Source organism: Leuciscus leuciscus (genome assembly GCF_965113295.1).
Source record: "Leuciscus leuciscus genome assembly, chromosome: 1".
Lineage (NCBI taxonomy): Eukaryota > Metazoa > Chordata > Actinopteri > Cypriniformes > Leuciscidae > Leuciscus > Leuciscus leuciscus.
Genome location: NC_138725.1, coordinates 50,593,822 through 50,608,097, shown reverse-complemented (window position 1 = coordinate 50,608,097; position 14,276 = coordinate 50,593,822). Strand labels below are relative to the sequence as shown.

Here is a 14,276-nt window from a genome sequence, read left to right as displayed (position 1 = left end):
GACAGAACTGTGAATATGCACAGTTAGATAGGACAGCTGGTTGTTGCACTGAAGGATAGAGGGCAACATAACAGCATAACACATCAGTGTGCACATTTAAACATCTGTGTGTACAATGCAGCGCTAGTCGTCGAAGCGACCGAAACTGCATGAATATGCGCAGTTCAAACATAATGGTCAGTTACGTTGAGGGCAACATAACAGCATAACGCTTCAGTGTGTGCACAGATGCAGCGCAAGTCGCCGTAGCGACGACTGTGACTATGCACAGTTAGATATGATAGCTAGTTGCACTGAAGGATACAGGGCAATGTGATAGCATAGTTACATTAATGTGTACAAAAACACAGCGTCAGAGGCATAGCGACATCGACTGTGAATACGTAGTTAATCAGAATAGCCGGTTGCACTGAGGATACAGGGCAATATATAACGGCATAAATCATAGACACATATCAATGTCGTAACATATCAGTGCGTAGTGTGTACACAGCGTCAGTTGCATCGCACAACAACTGTGAATACGTAGTAATCAGAATAGCCATTTGCACTGAAGGATACAGGGCAATATATAACGGCAAAAATCATAACACATATCAGTGCGTAGTGTGTACGTAAACACAGCGTCAGTTGCATCGCGCAACAACTGAATACGCACTGCGTAGTAATCAGAATAGCCATTGCACTGAATGATACAGGGCAATATATAATGGCATAAATCATTACACATAACAGAGTGCGGTGTGTATAACACAGCGTCAGTTGCATCGCGCAACAACTGTGAATACGTAGTAGTCAGAATAGCCATTTGCACTGAAGGATACAGGGCAATATACAACGGCAAAATTCATAACACATATCAGTGTGTAGTGTACATAAACACAGCGTCAGTTGCATCGCGCAACAACTGTGAATACGCACTGCGTAGTAATCAGAATAGCCATTGCACTGAAGGATACAGGGCAATATACATCGGCAAAATTCATAACACATATCAGTGTGTACATAAACACAGCGTCAGTTGCATCGCGCAACAACTGTGAATACGTACTGTGTAGTAATCAGAATAGCCATTTGCACTGAAAAATACAGGGCAATATATAGTGGCATAAATCCTAACACATAACAGTGTGTAGTGTGTACGTAACACAGAGTCAGTTGCATCACACAACAACTGTGACTACGTAGTAATCAGAATAGCCAGTTGCACTGAAGGATACAGGGCAATATCGTGGCATAAGCATAACACACACATATCAGTGTACATAAACACAGCGTCAGTGGCATCGCACAACAACTGTGAATACATAGTAGAATCAGAATAGCCAGTTGCACTGAAGGATACAGGGCAATTTATAGCGGCATAAATCATGAACACAGTGTGTTGTGTACGTAAACACAGCATCATTTGTGTTGCACAACAACTGTGAATATGTTGTAATCAGAATAGCCATATGCACTGAAGGATACAGGGCAATATATAACGGCACAAATCATAGCACATATAGTGTGCAGTGTGTATAAACACAGCATCAGTGGCGTAGCGACAACAACTGTGAATACGTAGTTAAATCAGCATGGCCAATTGCACTGAAGGATACAGGGCAATATACAAAGGCACAAATCATAGCACATATTAGAGTGCAGTGTGTACATAAACACAGCGTCAGTGGCGTAGCGACAACAACTGTGAATTACGTAGTTAATCAGCATGGCCAGTTGCACTGAAGGATTCAGGGCAATATACAACGGGACAAATCATAGCACATATTAGTGTGCAGTGTGTACATAAACACAGCGTCAGTGGCGTAGCGACAACAACTGTGAATATGTAGTTAAATCAGCATGGCCAGTTGCACTGAAGGATACAGGGCAATATACAACGGGACAAATCATAGCACATATTAGTGTGCAGTGTGTACATAAACACAGCGTCAGTGGCGTAGCGACAACAACTGTGAATATGTAGTTAAATCAGCATGGCCAGTTGCACTGAAGGATACAGGGCAGCCTGACAACAAAAGCTGTGTAAGCACATCAAAATGTAATGTTACGTAGGCCCAGCGTCAACAGCATAAGCGGTAACAACTGCGCAACCCCGTAGTCAAGACTGACTAGAAGGGGGGTAAACAACACTCACCGGATTGCGGCACTTTCCATTGTCAGAGCGGGGCGGCTAGAGACCTCTATGCTAGAGACTCATAGCATGGTACTTTCCCTTTTAGACACGGAGCCATGGCCTTTGCCTCGTCTCTCTAGACGCGCGTCTTGCGCACGACTACCAAAGGACGCCGTGGAAGACGGGAGTCTTTCTTGAAGCAGCCTGGCTGAGAAACCGGGCTAAAGTATCCTTATCAACAGAGCCTATCGCGTCGAGTCCTTCTAGCTAGCCCGCGAAGAGGACCGGAGTGGCGACGGGCAGCGTCAACTCGTCTTAGGGCGGGAGAGGACCCACCAGCGGCCTGCTGGCGGCAGTGGGCCTCATCACCGCTGATGCCCGGGTTATTCCCCTGAGGGCGCGCACTGTCCGGCACATGCCCGTCGTCGTGAGTGCGGCCTCGGTTGATCCTTGTTAGGGTAGAGCGAGTCGATAGGACCCGCACATATCTGGCATGTAAGTTAGCAGCCATCGGATGCGGGGAGGAAACATGGTGAGTAACCTCTATTGCAACTTCCACGATGACTTCAGATAAGACTTCTAGCGTGAAGAAAGAGATTCTGACGTAATTGTCGCGCCCATGCTATTTATACTGCCCGCGGACCGGTCAGCATTTGCATGTTTCGCGTCAATTGGCCAGCTGTCTCCAGCTGGCGTTAGCCAATAAGATTTCAGTGAAAATGAGGAGGAAGGGAGTTCCCATATACGTCAGTGACGTAATGTCGAAGTGACCGCCTTGAAAGGGAACGTATCTCAAACCCCGTTGCACACCGGTGCACGCCGTTTCCAGGAAACATGACGTTCAACCCGGAAACCGTAGCAAAACGTTGCGCACCGTTTTGAACTTGAACATGCCCCTGTTGTGGCGAATTTCGACCTCCGCCAAATTATTACCCCCATAGCATTGGTAGGTTTATGGTGAGTTGTGGGGGAGGGGTTAGGATTAGGGGAGGGGTTATGATTAGGGGTGGGGTTAGGATTAGGCAATCAGGTAGCCTACGGATTTCAATGAGGGGGAATAATTTGGCAGGGGGTCGAAATTCGGCACAACATCTGCACTTAAAGCAATCTCGAGCTTCTCAATCCGTGTATCATTCGTTCAGTCGTTTCTTGATTTAATATTGAAAGTAGAAAAATGAGAAAACAGTTCCTTTTTCGTTTTTCTTTTTTTTTCTCAAAAAAACGAAAAACAAGAATTCAGCTTGATTATTGGTTTTTCGTTCAGAGGTAGAAAAAAAAACAGCTTGAAAATTAGATTTCTACACGTGGGCGGGAATGAAACGCCTACATCATGCATTATGTTTGGCAACTCGCGTGCCCCGAAATCGCGAGATGTCGAGGAAAACATACCAATCCACTGTAAGTTAAATTAATTAGACATTACAATTTGGTAGTAACATGAAGTTTTGAATATTTTATTGGTGCTAAGATTAGGCTGTGCATTTTATACAACATTTGCAACTACTTTTTATACGTTATAAGCACCCGTACTAGCGACTTCTGTAACTGAACAGACTAGATTTTTTTTTTTTTTTTTTTTAAAGCAAAGCATTTAATATTATCTGTAAACACTTAAATGTTAATAATAATAATCCAACACTAGTGTCCTATCGGGTAATCAAAGTTATACACACACTTGCACTCTTCACGCCCACTTGAACACTTGGGCCAAATACAAGAAAATACGTCATAGACAAGTGGTCAAGTGCAAAGACCGCAAGTGTGGATATTTGGACAGGGCATTAGTCTCGGGTACCCTAGCCGTTTATGTACACGTGTAAATCATCGTGGTAGTTGTTATCACAGTGGCGTAAAGCCAGACAATAACTAATGCTCCAGTTCTAGTATAGCCTAAGAGAGAATCCACAGACTTTTCAGGAAATTACTGGAAAAGTCATTCAAACAACAAATAATTCAGCTTACAAAAAGAGGAGCTATATTATGGAGCAATATTTATCACTTTTTTTTTTTTTTTTTTTATCACAGCCTGCATGTAAATGCTTTAATTTAATGTAGGCTATATGTGTGTATAGCATGTTTTTGTCTTTCAGGAGATTTTAACTCTACTGCCAGGATGTTGTTGAAAATAAGAATTTAAGTGAAAATTAAGAATTAATTAAGTGACTTGAATAAAGGCTAGGCTATCTCAATAAAATGATCAGACGCTAAACTTACAATCTTCCTAGCCAACTTTTAATCTTTAATATTTTATTCATTTTAATTAATATTCCTGAAAATCTGATATTGATGTCCATGATCGCATGGGAACCCTGTTCACAAAAAATGTGCATTTATGAAGATAAACGTTTTCTTAACCGCACAATTCGCAACAAAAAGAACAGCCACTGCTAAGAAAAGTTTTTTAGAAAGTGCCATAATCCAACAGTGAATTATTAATATCCCATCAAAAGTTCATTAGGCTGTTGGGGAACATGGAAGAGGCTTTTAGTTTAACCCTGGTGATTCCTCTGACTTTTAGCTCCGCCTACTGGCGCGTCACAGTACTGGACTATTTAGCATTGAAATGTTTGTTGCCTCCAGATAATGGCAGTTGTCCTTTTGTCTATACATCAAATTGAAATTAATTAATTTTGTGATTTCATAGTTTGCTTATATTTGAATCCAGCGATGCTATTTATTGTTGTTTAGCTTTGGATTACTATCTATCCATATATTCTTTTGGGAACCTCCAGCATCTCGGGCCAATATCTGATATCTGACACATCTGATATTGAGCTCTATTCAATGTTTGACATGTTTGGTCATGTTATAGTAGCCTATATATTACTAAAAATTAATTAATCAATAATTTATGTTTTAATTAATGAGAATTAAAAGATATGTTCAATTGAAATAAAGTGACTTTATACTTAGCAACTGTTCTGGGACTTCTGTCAGCATTTCACTGGGGAGTAAAAGGTACAAACTGATAAACACAATGGATGTCACATTATGCTGGACTGATTATGCTATAGTCGATAATAGAAATCTATGCTGGGTATAGATAAGGGGTGCCCCGGTGTAATAATAATCCCCAATGTGAAATGTTGACATCACTCTGTCTCTCTCCAAAATGGTGGGCATTCTAGTTCGCTCACTATAGCTGATGTCACATAGGCCTAATGGTCTCAGGACATTCCCTATTCCCTACTATTTGTGTATTTAGAAGACCCAGTCGAGTGGATAAGTATACTTTTTCCTTTTTATTCAGGAACAACACATAAAAAAAATATGTATTTCAATTATACAAGAATGGGATGCATCATAAGAAAAAAAATTCCAAAATCAATTCAATAGTCAAGTCAGTAATATGATTTTTCTCAAAACTATATTAATTGTTTTGAAAGCAGTGATCTGAGGTTGGACAAGAACATTTATTCTACACTGTAAAAATAAAAGGTGCCTGGAGGAACCTTTTGGGGTTCTTCACTACGGCGGAACCGTCTGTAGATCCTCTAGGCACCCTTTAAAAAGGGGTGGTTCTCTGAAGAACCACACAAGTTTCCTGAGGAACTCTTATATTAGGCACTGTGTGTGGAACCACTTTGGGTGCCTCCAGGAACCAAATTTCATTTTTTTTTTATATTTAATTTCATGTTGTTACTATGGTTACCTTTGACTTCTATTATAATAAACAAATTGAACCAAATACAAAATAAGAATTGTTTATTACATATTTGATATTCATTTTTATACATACACTTCCATGCATATGGGAAAAAAAGCTAACTATAGATTATTATCAATGAATACACAAAAAAATAGTATAATACATAAGCAACATGAATAATCAACCATGTATATACAATAAATAAACAAGAAAAGACATCTCAACAAAATGCATGCAAACACATATGTTCCACAAAATAAATCAATGAAAAAAAATTACATTTTGACTAATTAAAAATGTCCATCTTTACTTAACTTTAAAACATTTGTGTTTCAGTCCGATGGTAAGTCTGACATCACTGTTTCCAAGTCCAAAAGCTCTATCAGATGCCAAAAACAAACAGTGCTAATATGCACTCATTGTGCTGTAATATTCCTGAAAATTATGATCCTAACCTTTATCTCTATACCGGAATCTCAGATGGTTAGTTATTCAGCTATTTTGAATCATAAAATGTTGAAGTCTGTGATGCCGTTAGACTGGAGACTGTAATGTACACTATGGCTTTTGAAAAGCTTAAATGTGTGACTTGAATCAACAGTGTTCATAAATGGTTGTTGAGTATTCTCATGAAACAAGATAGAGAAAGTAGAAGTAGAGGCTTCGACCCGGAAACAGTATTAAGGTGCAGTAAAATGATCTTTTGTTCTGTGAATGTTCACTGGTGAATTACAGTCATTTAAATAAGAATCCACACGATCAGCAATTTCGTTTGTGGTCAAATATGTCACTATGGGACCAAGTTGGTGTGAGATACTGTGTTAGAAAAGTGAAAAGGTACAGCAGATTCGTTTTCTGTTTGTTTTTCCTCTTTTCTGGTGGATGGTCCTGGCACTTCAATGATTTTCAGGTCTACAGGAGGATTTTTATTCTTGTTCAAACTTGTATTACAGCTTACAGAGATCCCTGAAAAGTACAAAATGTACTGTTAGTAAGGTTATTAAAGTGATAGTTGTGAAATTTAAATAATTTCCTCAGCCTTGTGACGTTCCAAACCTGTTTGACTTTCTGTCTGTGGAACCCAAAAGGAGATCTCAGGCATAATTCAACCCCAGTCACCATTCGCTTTCACTGCATGAAACACAAGCAGAATTTTTTTTTTGTAAATCATTCATGAAACCATTCTTATGTACACTTGTCTAGTTCAATTCAATGCAACAATTTATGTAAAAATGGTTAAGCTCCAAAAATGTCCCAGAAAAGATCCTAAAAATAATCAATGAGTTCACAACTCATGTGTTATGGGTTGTGTTGTAAGTCTTATGAAGCTGTAACAACCGAACAAAATGCTAGGGAGGCAGAGATCAAACACACTCGGATGGTATGTGAAACGTACAAAGTTCTTTATTAATCTTAAAACATGATAGGCTCTTAAACAAACAGGTTACCCCCCTTTGGTTGTTGATTACAATGTCCCGTGAAACAGTCCAGCTCCCGTCCGATGAGGAGGGGCGGATTACCGGAAATCCTCAGTTTCGACAGGTCCACGTAGACGGGCTCGCATCCAATAGATGCACCCAGGAATCGGGGACCGTCCTTAAATAGACAGGATCAGCCTCTCCAGTCTCTTTAACTTGATAACAGAGTACATGTGTCCAGAGCTCTCCTAAATCCAAGCAGAGTCCCTATCTGTCTACATTTACCCCCCACTGGCTGGCTATCTTCACCGCCGGTGGTACTGGTTACCGCGAGCGGCCGTCAAACGGGTACCCAAGTGAGAGCTCTCCCACCTCTCTCTCGAGCAGAACTCCACACCTCAATAAATAATCCTCCACTCCTCCCCCTTCACCTGTACGCATTGATTTAATTACACATCCATTCATTCGTTCAGACCAAGGGGGCGTGTGCTTCAATCACTTAATTTCCTCTTAATCATCACACTACCCCCTCCCAAGTGAGAAGGACTCGTCCTCGAGTCAAGCAGTCAAGTCATAGTCCAACAATCGGGCCGGTACCCTCTTAGCCCGCGACGAACGACCCTCAGCAGATCCATTAAGACAGGCCGGTAGTGCAGGCAACCGAATGGGAGCAGAAGCCATCCCAGCATCCAACACAAGACCAGGATGCCGTACTGCGTCAGCCGATGGTCCAGGGTGCAGCGCAGCGTCAGGCGGAGGTCCAGGGTGCAGCGCAGCGTCAGGCGGAGGTCCAGGGTGCAGCACAGCGTCATGCGGGGGTCCAGGGTGCAGCACAGCGTCAGGCGGGGGTCCAGGGTGCAGCGCAGCATCAGGCGGGGGTCCAGGGTGCAGCGCAGCGTCAGGCGGGGGTCCAGGGTGCAGCGCAGCGTCAGGCGGGGGTCCAGGGTGCAGCGCAGCGTCAGGCGAAGGTCCAGGGTGCAGCGCAGCGTCAGGCGGGGGTCCAGGGTGCAGCGCAGTGTCAGGCGAAGGTCCAGGGTGCAGCGCAGCGTCAGGCGGGGGTCCAGGGTGCAGCGCACTCCTTTCCACAGCTACAGCCAACATTTGCTCCCTCTCAACACTCCGCAGTTCTGGCCGTTCTGCAAATAAATTAACAATATATGGCTTGAGACGATTAAAATGCACAACACATTCAGGCCCTTTTTCCTGTGGAGCTATTCGATACAAAATGTCCGTAACTCGCTCAAGGACAACAAACGGCCCCATAAACCGCCTTTGTAATTTCGGACACACACCCCGCTTACGCGCCTTATTTTTCACCCACACCAATTCCCCTTCGGTGTAAAACTGATGGGAAACTTTCAAATCAAAATATTGTTTCTGCTTCCCTGATGCCTTCAGTTGATGTGCTTTCACAGCCTCCACTACCGTAGACAAACTTTCAGCTACTTTCTCCACATAATCATTAGCTGAATCAAAACGTTCTGTTTCCCCCACTCCCAACATAACATCCACGGGCAAAACAATCTCTCGTCCAAACAGAACTTTATACGGCGAGAACCCGGTAGTAGCATGTGTACTGCTCCTATAGGCCATCATAACATATGGCAGGAGCACGTCCCAATTCTGCTGGTTACTATCCACAAACAAAGACAGCATGGAGAGTAAAGTACGATTGAACCTCTCTACCATTCCGTTCGATTGAGGATTATAGGCTGTCGTTCTTGTTTTATGCATCTGTAATAAGGCACACAACTCTGTAAATAACTTTGATTCAAAGTTTCGACCTTGGTCCGAATGGATACTGCGGGGGACCCCAAATCTGCACACCCACTCCTGCACCAAAACCTTCGCTATAGATGCTGCCTCTTGATTTGGAAGCGCAACCGCTTCCGTCCACTTCGAGAAATAATCCCCAATTACTAGGATATACTTATTCTTTTCCCCGGTTAAGGGCAGAGGACCCAAAATATCTACCGCTACCCGTTCAAAAGGTCGAGAAACAAAAGAGGGTTGCAAAGGGGCACGCACATTTAGCGCAACTGACTTACGAGACGCACATTCTGTACATCCCCTGCACCACCTCTTTACATCCTCGAACCACCCGGGCCAATAAAACCTGTCTTTTACTTTCGCCTGTAATTTTTGCACACCTAAATGACCACCCGTTGCTGAATTATGTAACATTTTCAAAACCTCTGGAACCATCGCCTTCGGAAGTACCACCTGGACTTTTAACGCCGCATCTGTATTAAGAGGCGGTTTACGTACCAATCGCCCGCGCTCCAACTCCAGCTGATCCCACACAGGCAGAAACCCACCCACTTCCCCTTTAGTCTGTGCTTCAGCACACCCCTCCTCCCCCCGCAACAGCAATTGTTCTACAACTTGTAAAACAGCATCCCTCTTCTGTGCCCCCACCAGCTCATCCTCAATCTCCCCCAAAGGAGGAGTTTCACATACAGCGCACACAGAGGCACCAACCTGCAAACGGGGATCTAAAAAATCTTCACACTTGTCACCAAATGATGGCAAGCGTGAAAGCGCGTCCGCATTAACGTGTTTTTTTCCCGGGCGGTGTACAATTTTATATTGGAAACTGGCCAACTGTTCCACCCATCTAGCCAGTTGTCCTTCTAGCCCCTGGAAATTATGGAGCCACCTTAAGGAGTTATGGTCAGTACGCAATATAAATTCTTTTCCAAGCAGATAATGCTTGAAATATTTAGTAAATACTACCATACTAAGCAACTCCTTTTTCGTTGTAGCATATCTACGTTCCTGTTTAGTTAGAGCTCGACTAGCATACGCCACAACCCGCTCAAGGCCGTCTACCTCCTGAGACAAAACTGCACCAATGCCAACATCACTGGCATCCGTGTCTAACAGAAATGCCTTGTGCGGGTCCGGATATGCTAGAACTGGAGTTGTCACCAGGGCCGTTTTAAGCTGTAAAAATGCCAGCTGGCATGCCTCATCCCATTTAAATTTCCGACCTTTTTCTGTGAGGCTATGTAATGGTCGCGCAATTTCAGCGAACCCCTCAATAAATCGCCGATAATAAGATGCCAACCCCACGAAACTACGCACCTCAGTTTGATTATTCGGTACAGGCCATTGTCTCACTGCATCTATTTTAACGGGGTCTGCTCGTATTCCATCAGCCGATATAACGTGCCCCAAATAACGGACCTGAGTGGCAAACAATGTGCATTTAGATGGCTTAACCTTTAAGTTCGCATGGCGTAACTTACCGAGCACCTCATCCAGCCGTTGTAAATGTTCCCCAAATGTCCTCCCAAAAACTATAATGTCATCTAAATAAACCAGGCACGTAGTCCACTGTAAATCCGCTAACACTAAGTCCATAAGGCGCTGGAAGGTGCTCGGAGCGTTGCACAAGCCGAAACTTAGAACATTAAATTCGAATAACCCCTGTCGTGTTGTAAAGGCAGTCTTATGTTTATCTTTAGGGTCCATCTCGACCTGCCAGTATCCACTGGCCAGGTCAAGAGTGGAAAACCATTGGGCATGGGCAAGACTGTCCAACGCATCATCGATACGTGGTAACGGATACGCATCTTTCCGTGTTACGTTGTTCAATCGCCTATAATCGACACAAAAGCGAAGGGTCCCGTCCTTCTTCCGTACCGGGACCACAGGTGCGCCCCACGGGCTACATGACGGCTGTATAATTCCATTTACCTGCATATTCTTAATATGTTCATTCACTTCATCTTGTAAATGGAGAGGTACACGGCGCGGGGGTAATTTAATAGGTTTAACATCCCCAGTTTCGATCTGATGCGTTATTAATTTCGTCCGCCCCAAGTCTGCATCACCCATACTAAAGACTGACGAATTCTTGCTTAATAACTCGCGCACCGCGCGCATCTCAGTCTCCCCAAAGCCCTTTTCCTGTAAATTCAACCGGTCCATGAGCGTGTCCACAGAGGGTATAGGCGAACTATCTATAGCCACACCTCCTCCCTCTACCACTACATCAAAAAATAGTTTGCCTACTTTCATTCCACGCTTTAGAACATGCGTGTCATCAGTGACATTAATTACCCGAACGGGCAAAACCCCCTGCTCCACCCGACACACTACCCTGGCCACAAAAAGGTCACAATGGTTATAAAGGGAGGAAGACGGCTCTAACATACCCTGCAAACTATCAGACGCCCCATGCACTGCCCCTGTAATCAACGCTTCACTACGAGGTGGAACTGATGTATCCGCGTGGACAGTTACATCACAGGACTGTATAATATTATTATTTCCAACCAAGAGGGGGATCTGTTTTCCCATCACCCGACAGTTTTTTTGATCGAGATTAATAATAACACCATATTTTAGCAAAAAGTCCGAGCCCAGTAAAATTTCCTGAGGCTCCAAATCTGCGACAAGAAATTCTGTAATGACAGTTAGGGAGTCAAATTGGCACACCGTTTGCCAGCGACCCAAAATCGGCATCCTCCCCCCGTTGGCCACTCTAACCACGCCCTCATGATGTTCAAGGTAAGCCCCGCCATTCGTAATAGTAAGCCATCTCTGTTTCGGTATTATTGAGACCTGTGCACCGGTATCGAGTAACAACTTAACGTCACACCCACCTAATTTAGCAGCAAGGTAAATCCCAGGCTTGCCTTGGACCGGTGAGGCCAACTGAAAAAAATTATCTTGCATTGGGGCAGGCATTCGGCCTATGATGCCTGCCCCCTCCCGTTTCCCTGCACATAAGGACAGTCTCTCCTAATATGCCGATTACATCCACATTCCCAACAACCGCCTCCTAAAGGTTGCCCCTGCCTTCTCCCCACCCCACTTAAACTTAACGGTTCAACACTGCTATTCCTTAATGTGGGGACTGCCTCACAAAGTTGTTGTACAGATTTCTTCAACGTCTGAACTTCATTACGCAGCACATCCACTACTTCTGTCAGCGCATCTACTTTACTTTCTGCCGCAGAAATGTGTAACTCACGCACTCGAGCATCAGGTGTAATCGTGCATTGTTCTAACCCCTGGATAAGTTCATATTCGCTTGCAATATTAATTGCTTCTTCCAGAGTGATAGGTTTAACACTGCGCAATCGAATACGAGTCTCCCCATTTCCCACATGCGCAATAAAATGATCTCTAGCCAACAAATCCTGTGTATCCGCTCCTACTGAAGAATACGCTTTAGTCGCCAGCCTTCGCAGCGCATTACCAAACTCGCGTAAAGTTTCGTTCGGCATGCGCTTTCGTGTTGAGAAGCTAACGCGATTCCATTCTGCAGTTTCACATGGTTCAAAACATTTACCTAACGCATCCTTCAATAAAACATAACTACGTTTAGCCTCTACCGAAAGGCCACTATAAATATCTCGAGCCCGCCCCGATAATAAAAGTGCCATAAATTTTAATTTCATTCCATCATTCCAATTATTCACCACAGCTGCCATCTCAAACTGCTCCTTCCAGTCAGACCATTCTCGACCCGTGCCGGTAAAAGTCTCCGGCATAAATACTGGACGTACAATAGACATGTTTGATAAAGCAGCTGTGGTCAGAGTCGAAGGAGCAGCAACGGCTGCTGCTGAGGTAGATGGAATGACCGCCGCATCCCGGTGCCCCTCTCCGCCACCCTGCATTGTCCGGCTGTTTTGTTATTGTAAGGGATTAAATCCCACGGCTGCCACCACAGTGTAACAACCGAACAAAATGCTAGGGAGGCAGAGATCAAACACACTCGGATGGTATGTGAAACGTACAAAGTTCTTTATTAATCTTAAAACATGATAGGCTCTTAAACAAACAGGTTACCCCCCTTTGGTTGTTGATTACAATGTCCCGTGAAACAGTCCAGCTCCCGTCCGATGAGGAGGGGCGGATTACCGGAAATCCTCAGTTTCGACAGGTCCACGTAGACGGGCTCGCATCCAATAGATGCACCCAGGAATCGGGGACCGTCCTTAAATAGACAGGATCAGCCTCTCCAGTCTCTTTAACTTGATAACAGAGTACATGTGTCCAGAGCTCTCCTAAATCCAAGCAGAGTCCCTATCTGTCTACATTTACCCCCCACTGGCTGGCTATCTTCACCGCCGGTGGTACTGGTTACCGCGAGCGGCCGTCAAACGGGTACCCAAGTGAGAGCTCTCCCACCTCTCTCTCGAGCAGAACTCCACACCTCAATAAATAATCCTCCACTCCTCCCCCTTCACCTGTACGCATTGATTTAATTACACATCCATTCATTCGTTCAGACCAAGGGGGCGTGTGCTTCAATCACTTAATTTCCTCTTAATCATCACAAAGCCATAGCTTTTTCCTTTTTTTTTTTTTTTGTCGAAAAAGACTAAACTTGAAGTTATAATTCAGAGTTAAAATGTCTTATATTCAAATCCAAATGATAAAGATATAAGAAAAAATGCATAGCATTATTTGTGAAACAAACCTTTGATATTATTTTTTCTGAGTAACATGAATGAGATTTGAGGGCATGAGGGAAGATTTTCAGCAGCAGAAATCAGCTAAATTAGTTAGGCTATATCAGCAATTTGAAGACACAGCTGTACATAATATGTTGAATTGAATGACTAAATCAATCTAAGACAATAAGTCAATAATTTCCATTTGTTCATTAGATCAACGTAGTTAGCATCGCGGCTAAAACCTTCATACCAGATATCATAATAAACGAGTGGTAAACACTGTAAAAACGTAGTAATGTATAATACATTTAGTTTATATATATATGTGTGTGTTTGAATATGTGAGTAGACTCTATTTATATTTATTTGGCGAGTTTACAAACCTTGTAACGGAGAGCCGAACAAATGGCGGAAGCTTTGATGAGGAGAGCCATTACTTTCAAACCCGATGACGTCGATCAGCTGAGCTTTGTTGCGCGCGAGCAGCGCGAGCATCACTGAAGCGACGACAGCAGAGGAGAGAGCAGCAGTTTCGTGACATAATAAAACTTCTCTCCTCCTGGTTCTTCTTCTTCATATTATTAATATTATTATTATTTAGTGTTGTTGTTCAAGGTTTAAATTAGGCTACTTAATAAAATAGGCCTATACTAAATAAATGTAAGCTACCC

General features: G+C 43.4%; 1 long non-coding RNA gene and 1 gene segment (V, D, J or C); both read right to left on the bottom strand.

Moving 5' to 3' along the window:
- LOC309475875 (Ig mu chain C region membrane-bound form-like) overlaps positions 1 to 14,276 on the bottom strand; it is a 178,512-nt gene that overhangs the window by 82,854 nt on the left and 81,382 nt on the right.
- On the bottom strand, positions 5,810 to 7,091 carry LOC309476246. Its single transcript, XR_014197981.1, has 2 exons — positions 6,238 to 7,091; positions 5,810 to 6,147 (listed from the first exon to the last, which is right to left on the bottom strand). It is a non-coding gene; the product is annotated as an uncharacterized lncRNA (long non-coding RNA).